Here is an 8,933-nt window from a genome sequence, read left to right on the forward strand (position 1 = left end):
AATTCAAAGTGAAATTTTGAATTTTCCTCAGGCAATTAAGGAAGGACTAAGAAAATATATTTGTAATGATTTTAAATAAAAGCAGAGTAACAGGCAAGAAAACATCTAACTTTAGAGATAACACCTTGACTGAACTCATTTCTTTGTCCCATTGAAAATACTTTTTATTTTTAATTTTAATTTTTTTTTTGAGACAGATTCTCACTGTGTGGCCCAGGCTGGAGTACAGTGGCATGATCTTGACTCACTGCAACCTCCACCTCCCGGGTTCCAGCTATTCTCCTGCCTCAGCCTCCCAAGTAGCTCAGATTACAGGTGTGTGCCACCACACCCAGATAATTTTTGTGTTTTTAGCAGAGACAGGGTTTCACTATGTTGGCCAGGCTGGTCTCGAACTTCTAAACCTTAGGTGATCTGCCCGCCTTGGCCTCCCAAAGTGCTGGGATTACAGGCACCACACCCGGCCTGAAAATACTCTTTACATGTAAGATGATAAACGACAGTGAAGTATTGGTTTGTATCTTCAGCATTAGGGAGCGAATTCTGATTATTTTAAAATGGGGGTTGCTGCCAAGCTACTGACTAACAGGAGGTAACTTATTTAGAAGTCGAAATAGAGTGACATCCTCTAACACAGGACTTTTCACACTATAATGCATGTAGAGTTTTACTTTGGGGTTCTTGCTACAATGCGGAGTCTGATTCAGTAGCTGTGCCAGTTACAGCTTTTGCCTCTCAACTCCAAACCCACCCTCCTAAGCTCTGCTTTGTGGTGTTGGAGCTAGACTCTGCGACCTGCATTTTGACTTTTAGTCTCCCTCTAGCACCCACTACTTTGTGCTCAGCTTTTGGGGTAGTGGGTGCTAAGGGGAGAGACTGCAAGGCCAGAAGTGGGAGAAGGCACCTGCCTGCTTGCAGCTTCTGTGTCATCCCAGCAATGCTGCTTCAGTCTGGCAGCAGCCGTTCCTTTCTGTGGTAGCAGCTTCTAGTTTGCAGGTTTTTTTCCAACACTCTCAGAATGAACTTCACCTTGCCCCTTTAAAGACCCCAGCACTGGCCAAGAAACTGCCCTTTTCTCAGGGATCCAATCTCTTTCTTTTTGTTCCCTTAACTCTAGAGTTGGAACTGCTTTCTGCAATTGTTACCTCCATAATATATTGTTAGAGTTTTACTTTTACTCTTTCAATTACCTAGTTAACTTTATCCCTAGTTAACAGTTCTTTATATAAAATTCTCACTGTTCAGATAACTGCTGTGGTTTCCTTCCCTTCCCTTGACCCTGAGTGATGCAGTAGGTCTGAGGTGGGGCCCAAGATTCTGCATTTCTGACAAGCTCCCAGGTAATGCCCAGTCGCTGGTCCGTGGATCACATTTTCAGTGGCAAGCAGAAGTGCTACTCAAAGGTATAGAGAAGTGGTTCTCAATATTTGGCTGCAATTTGAATCACCTGGGAGCTTTTGGCAACTAGGAATGGCCATATGTCACCTTAAGTGAGCTTGATTTAGTTGGTTTGAGGTGTCACCTAAACATTGGGTTGTCACTGGGTTGTTAAAATCTTCCTGGCCGGGCGCAGTGGTTCACTCCTGTAATCCCAGCACTTTGGGAGGCCGAGGCGGGTGGGTCATGAAGTCAAGAGATCAAGACCGTTCCGGCCAACATGATGAGACCCCGTCTTTACTGAAAATACAAAAAAATTAGCTGGGCATGGTGGTGTGCGCTTGTAGTCCCAGCTACTTGGGAGGCTGAGGCAGGAACATCACTTGAACCCGGGAGGCTGAGGTTGCAGTGACCCGAGATGGCGTCACTGCACTCCAGCCTGGGTGACAGAGGGGGACTTTGTCTCAAAAAAAAAAAAAAAAAAAAAAATCTTCCTAAGTGATTCTAATATACATCTAGAATTGAGAATCTTTGTTCTAGAACGATGGCTGTCAATCTAGGAGCAAATTTGTCCTCCTAAGGGGGCACTTGGGAATGTCTGGAGACATTTTTGGTTGTCAGAATTAGCGAGGGGTTGCTACTAGTGTCAAGTGGGAAGGAACCAGGGGTGCTGCTATGCATCCTGTAATGCACAGGACAGTCCTCCACGACAAAGGATGATTCCAGCCAAAATATCTATAGTGCTAAGGCTGAGAAACCCTGATCTAGAATACGTGGCAAGATCAACCCAGCTCATCTCTTTATCTCTTTGCTAATTCATTATTTATTCATTCTGTTGGGCCAAACCTCTGTTAACCTCAATAGGGAAGGGACCACGTTCCAGAGGCCGAAGGAGGGTCCTAGAGCCAGCAAGTGAGACATGGGGTTTTAATAGGGGGTTACTTATAAGGAAGAGAGTCCAGTGGCAGACGGCTGGGTTAGGAACTGCCTTATATTCAGTGGCGGTGGGCTGGACAAGGTATCAGCCTTCCTGCAGTCCAATGGTGGTGGGCTGTAAAAGATAATTGCCCAGCCCAGTGGCAGTAGGCTGGGCAGGAAAACCAAAACCACAGCTGCTTGCAAACATTATGCAGTTTTTATAGCATTTTCACATAATATCCTCCCCTTAATGACCTCCACCTGGCAACCTTCATTTAACCTAAAACTCAAGACCTCAATCCCCTGTATAGCCTGCATTCCAAAAAGGGGCCGGGGGTCAGATGTTCCTACCAGATAAGGAATGACTCTCCAGGTTGGCCATTCCTGGATTTCCTAGCTCAGAACACATATTCAGGTGCATCTGGCTCTACAGGGTCATTCTAAGAGTATGGTTAAGTTATTACTACAAGGGTGTTTACCCTACACACATATATCTACTGAGCATTACTATAGGCTTTTCTAGATGCTGGAGACTACATGAAGTTTCAGAGTCAGGTATTATCACACAACTTTAGCTGAGAGAAATAGTTCCATAATGTGCATTTTAGGTGAAGATGTATGCTCTGTTTGCTACTTATTATAGGTGCTGGAAATTAACTGTAGTTCAGTGCTTGCCAATGTATGTACAAACTGCAAGGATTCTCTCAGAACCTTTAGATGTTATGTACTTTGTCCCATTGTGTGTTGCTGGAAGGAACTCTGATGTCACAAGAATGACAGTCTGAAAGTGGAAAGCTGACATGTGTATTGAAACTTTCTTTTAGCTGCTAGCGTGGTGCTCAATGCATATCCTTAAGAACTGAGCAATTGGTTAACATCTGTAAGAATGAATGACTGAACACAGTAATGAATAATTGCAACCAAGTGGGCCCGCACTATGTCAGGAGCTTTGTTAGGCACACTTTACCTGTATTGCTTTTAATCTCTGAAGGGGAAAAATTTTGTCTCCATTTTAAAGTTAATATGACCAAGACTTGGAGAGTTTAAATAACATGGCAGTTTTACATAGCTTAGGACTCAGAGTTTGTATCATTTTAGAAAGTGATATCCCTTTAAGAATACTAAACATTTTCATCCCAATAGGGAATTTGTGTGATTTACAGGGGCACAGACACTGTGATATAGAGGTCAGAACTTTAAAATCATTGCTAATGAGTATTAATAATCATCTTTCATCACTGTACTGCTATCATTACCTCTGACACTTTTAGCACAGTATTCTCTATTCCTGTGCATCCCCAGGTTTCAGGAACTGTGAGTGGCAGCTGATCATTAAAGTGCTAACTGGTTCTCAGATAGCTGGCCCTCGGACTTCCTTGGTTTTGGCTTGTATACTTTGAACCCCCAAACAGATACTGAGTGACTATCATAAGCACCTGCCTTTTTAGCTACTCTTTCTGCTCTTTCGCTGGCTCTTGTGTCTTGGCTGGCCCTTAGGAGGTGAATGTAGTGTGAAAACAGGGAGTGTGACTTCAAAGTCAGCAAACACTGAGTCATTTTAAAATTTATTCATCTCTTGAGCATAATTGCAGGAATCATTTTTATGATTTCACTATAATTGTAACTAATTTTCTTCCTTATTCGTATTTAAAGTGTACCATAGCAATCCTAACCTATATTCCCTAGGGGAGTGTTTTCCATACCAGAGTGCTGTGAAACCCTTTAGTGGCTCATGTGGTCAAATAGCCAGCATTTCCCTTTTTTTTTATGAAATAAGCTGGAGTAGAATAGAAACTATCAGCATTCCATGCAGCAAGATAAATGTTATTTCATGTAACTTTTGCTGCATGAATGTTTGTACAGGGACCTGTATTAGCTTCCTTTTGCTGCTGGAACAACTTGCCAAACATTTAGTAGTTTAAAACAAACAAATATGTTACCTCATAGTTCTGTAGATTAGAACTCACTCACGGGTCTCACTGGGCTAAAATCAAGATGTTGACTGGGCTGTACTCCTTCTGGTGGCCCTAGGAAAGAATCCTTGTCCTTGCCTTGTTCAGTTTCTATAGGCTACCTGCATTCCTTGGCTTGTAATTTCTCCCTCTGTCTTCAAAGCTAGCAATGATAGGCTGAATCCTTCTCACGTCGCATCACTCTGACTTCCTCTGCTCTCTCCCTCTTCTACTTGTAAGAATCCTTGTGATTACTTATGGTCCATCTGGGTAATCCAGTATAGTCTCCTTGTCTCAAAGTCAGTTGATTAGAAATCTTATTTCCTCTGTATTAGTCTATTCTCACATTGCTATAAAGAACTACTTGAGACTGGTTAATTTATGAAGAAAAGAGGTTTCATTGGCTCCCGGTTCTGCAGGCCGTACAGGAAGCATGGCTGGAGAGGCCTCAGGAAACTTACAATCATGGTGAAGGTGAAGAGGAAGGAAGCACATTTTCACATGACAAAATCAGGAGAGAAAGAGAAGGGGGAGGTGCTACACATTTGTAAATAGCCAGATCTCATGAGAACTCACTCAATATCATGAGAACAGCAAGGGGGAGGTCTTTCATGATCCAATCACCTCCTATTGGGCCCTTCCTCCAACACTGAGGATTACAATTCAACATGAGATTTGGGTGGGGACACAGAGCCAAAACCATATCATCCCGTTTGCTGTGTAACCTAAAATATTCACAGGTTCTGAAGATTAGGACATGGACATTTTTGGGGAGCCATTAATTTTCTGCCACAGGGCTGCAATGTAAAAGAGTTTGAAAAATGCAACCCTATGATAAAATATCCTGCTTCAAATATGTCAGGTAGTCTTGAAGCACTTCCATTTAGTGGCAGATCAAGTTCAATATCATGTCTTTCATATCTTTTAGCCTCAATGTGAGGATTGATCATTTTTGATTTCTATTGTTCTGGAAATCTACTTATAGACCTGAATGTCAGCTGTGATTCTTCCACCTTTTATTTATTGTTTTCCTAAGAACAATTAATATGATAAATGAAAGATTAAAGTCAAATCAGCGTTATCTTCAAATAAAAGCCAAGAAGGTAACACAATAAAACTACTCTTTTCAGAAAAGAAAATTGAAATTTTGCCTTGAGATAGTTTCATCTCTCTCTAGGAACATTCTTTTCATCTCCAGGCTTATTTTTATAGAATGTTAGGAGAGTTTGGCCCCTTCTCATACTTGTATATCACTTTATAGTATATATGGTCGAGGATTATCTGCTTTGAGTATCTCTATAACCCTGTGAGGTAAGTAGAGGTTATTATCCACAGTTTTCAGTTGGGAAAAAAAAGATGTTAAGTTAATGTACGTAAGGCAAAATAATTAGAAATTTAGGCATACCAATTCACAAAACCGTGTAAACATTTTGAGTTAACTTGTGCTTGTTCAGTACTTACTATGTGCTCAGCCCTGTGCTGAATGCTATGGGAATAGAAAAGAAGTAGCTTACGTGATATCAGCCTCATGGAACTTAGAATTTTATTTGGGAAGTAAAATGCAAGTGTGCTTAAGTGTGCATGTATATGTGTGTGTGCATATATGAGTGTGTGTATGCATGGGTATTTGTATGTGTATGTGTGTATGAGTGCATGTGTGTATACATGAGTATCGGTATGTGTGTGTGTGTGTGTGTGTGTATGCCTGTGTATGTGAGTGTGTTCACATGTGTTTGTATGTGTACAAATTAGTGTGTGTGCATGTGTATTTGTAACTGAATGTCAGTGATAGCACAGTGCTCAGTGCATGCAGCTTTGTATCAAACTGACCTTTCCTCAATTCATTTTATGGGTGGTTTCTTCTCTAACAGATTTGTTTTGAATATGCCCTGTTTAAACCTTGCGTAAACTGTATCGTGGCCTAGTTTGTAGCCCAAACACTAAGATGGTTTCTGATTGGCCAGTTTTTAAGACTTATCAAGGGAGTCTTTAAATATTTTGCTTGTTTTGATTTTTCTGTTTCCTGAAACAGATTGAGCTAATTAAATCCAAATTTAATTAACTGCCAGTATAAAAGGCTTAGGGAAAGGCAAAATAAAAAAATCAGCATTATTGTTCCCTTTCCATGTGAGAGTCAAAAAGGGAATAATTTGTGCCAGGAAGAAAGAGTAAGCAAACTGCGTTTGGGAGATTAGCAAAATTTATTGCAGATACTCTGCCTTCAGGATAGTGAGAAGGTGGGCTAACGATGGAGGGTGGGGGAAGGGTTAGCAGGGGTCTGGAGGAAGGTTTGAATGAGTGGGAAGAGGACTTGGATTTGCTCCATAGAGATAAGGGAGCCCTAGGAGGGTCGTGGCTGAGAAAATTTTCATTTAAGTATTATATTACATGAGTACTTGAGAAGACTGTACCAATTTAATATAATAAATGTCATCTTTTGGATATGTTTTCTTCTTCTTGTCCTAACAAAAAGGAAATGAGAAGAGAAATGAGAAATGAACCCCTTTAAAATATATTTATGCTTCTGTGAAGGAACTGTTTTACCTACATTTACTAAGAAGAAAACCATTTTTTGTGGTTTGACGTAAGTTGCTCAAGACAAATGCTACTCCTAGGGTTTTATTCTAAGGACAATTCTAAGACCTTTTCAAGCCCTAAATTACATGAAGTTAATGTAATAAAAAAGAAGAACCTATCACCTTTGCTAACTGATTGCTCTTTAAGAAAAAGCTATTTAAGATATTGATGAAATGCTTGAAAAGCCTAGTGATGGTTTCGTTGAAATATAACACATTGTCAGTCTTATTCCGTGCCAAGTTATGTCATAGCTAGGTGGAAGGAAAGAAGAAGGAGCTCAGATATAAAGATTAATAATGCCTGGCACATAGCATCCACTGGATGAAGGAATGAATGAATGGTCAGGTCCCTGCTATTGATTGATTCAGTTTTTTGGGAGGGGTAGGAAGAAGTACTGGGGACACAGACACCAAAATCAATAGAGTGCAGGGAGGGAAATGCTTGAATAGAGACTAGTTAAGTGGCTCTTAACATTTAGCTGCATATTTGAATCACCTGGGGGCTTAAAAAGTACTAATGCCCAAATGCCATCCTAAATGATTCTAATTTAGGTGGTTCAAAGGCAAAGAAAACAGAGGAGAGAAAACCATGCCCATGGACCCAGGAAGTCAGAAAAGCAATGCACATTTTGGAGTGGGTGAAGTGTAGGGTGAACTAATCATAGCTGGAAGATGAAACTTCTAGACAGGAAATGGGTAGGTCGATGAAGTTCATCTCATTGCCAGAGTAATGAGATTGATTTTATTCTGTAGTCATGTGGGAGCTAAGAAAGAATGGTAAGGAAGGGTATAATAAAATTTGTGTCTTAGAATGGTAATTCTGGCATGGGTGGGGGCATGTATCGGGAGGGGAAGACACTGCTGTTAGGAGGCTATTGCACTAGTCCAGGTGAATAATGGCATTGGGGATGGAGAGGAAAAGCCATAGTCAGCAGACACTGCTGGGATAGATTCACACAGTCTTGTTAATCAAATGCAGTAGGTTGATGATGGAAAAACAACAACAACAGGATACCAAGATAACCGTAAGTTTTCCAGATTGTGCTTTCAAGTGTGAAGATCGCTTTTTAACATTAATTTAAAAACTACAGGCCGGGTGCTGTTGCTCACATCTGTAAACCCAGCACTTTGGGAGGCTGAGGTAGGCGGATCACTTGAGCTCAGATGTTAGAGACCAGCCTGGGCAGCATGGCAAATCCCAACTCTACCAAAAATAGACAATACAAAAATTAGCTGGGTGCGGTGGCGTATGCCTGTAGTCCCAGCTACCTGGAAGGCTGAAGTGGGAGGATCACTTGAACCCAGGAGGCAGAGGTTGCAAGGAACTGAGATGGTGTCACTGCACTCCAGCCTGGGTGACAGAGCCAGATCCTGTCTCAAAAAACAACAAAAAACAGAACTGCAAACATCTACATCATCATAATTACAGTTTTAGTTATCTATTAATTGAGGAAATCGCCCCACCCCAAGTAACTGGTTGACTTGCCCCAGTTTGGCCACCCCTGTTATGTTTACTGTTTGATTGCTCTACTCCTAGAGAGAGAGAGAGAGAGAGAGAGAGAGTCTACAGATACAATGCTACCCCTCATCTCTGCCATGCCCTCTGAGACTGCATCCTTTTTGTATTGGAAGTTTTGAGTTTTGACACATTCTTTCACAACGTTTATTTAAAAATTTGGTTCTTCCTCCAAATGGCTACTCATAGCTTCGTGAAATTTGCACATTCATTCATCTCTTGGAAAATGGTCTCATTTTCTTGTTTGTGGTTCTTCCAATGGCCATCATTGCTATTTTTTTTTTTTTTTTTTTTTTTTGGTCACTGAGCACCAATTACAGAAATGGTTTGCTTTTGGTATATGTCTTCCTTTAAAAAATAGTACATATTCATTGTAATTATTTTAAGAATGTAGGAAAGTTGAACAAGAAAATAAGAATTATTCATAATAATACTTTCTTGTGCTGTTAACTTAGTATATTTTAAGTATGCTTTCATTCCATGCCTAAATTTATTTGTTAAGTTTGGAGATGGCTTTGTGCTGAATATTTATTCTTCTCCTTTTTCTCTCTTAACCTTTATTATGAAATTGTTTTCTACATGATTAAATTTTTG

This window comes from Rhinopithecus bieti, unplaced genomic scaffold (genome assembly GCF_001698545.2).
Source record: "Rhinopithecus bieti isolate Rb0 unplaced genomic scaffold, ASM169854v2 scaffold_23303, whole genome shotgun sequence".
NCBI classification, from domain to species: domain Eukaryota; kingdom Metazoa; phylum Chordata; class Mammalia; order Primates; family Cercopithecidae; genus Rhinopithecus; species Rhinopithecus bieti.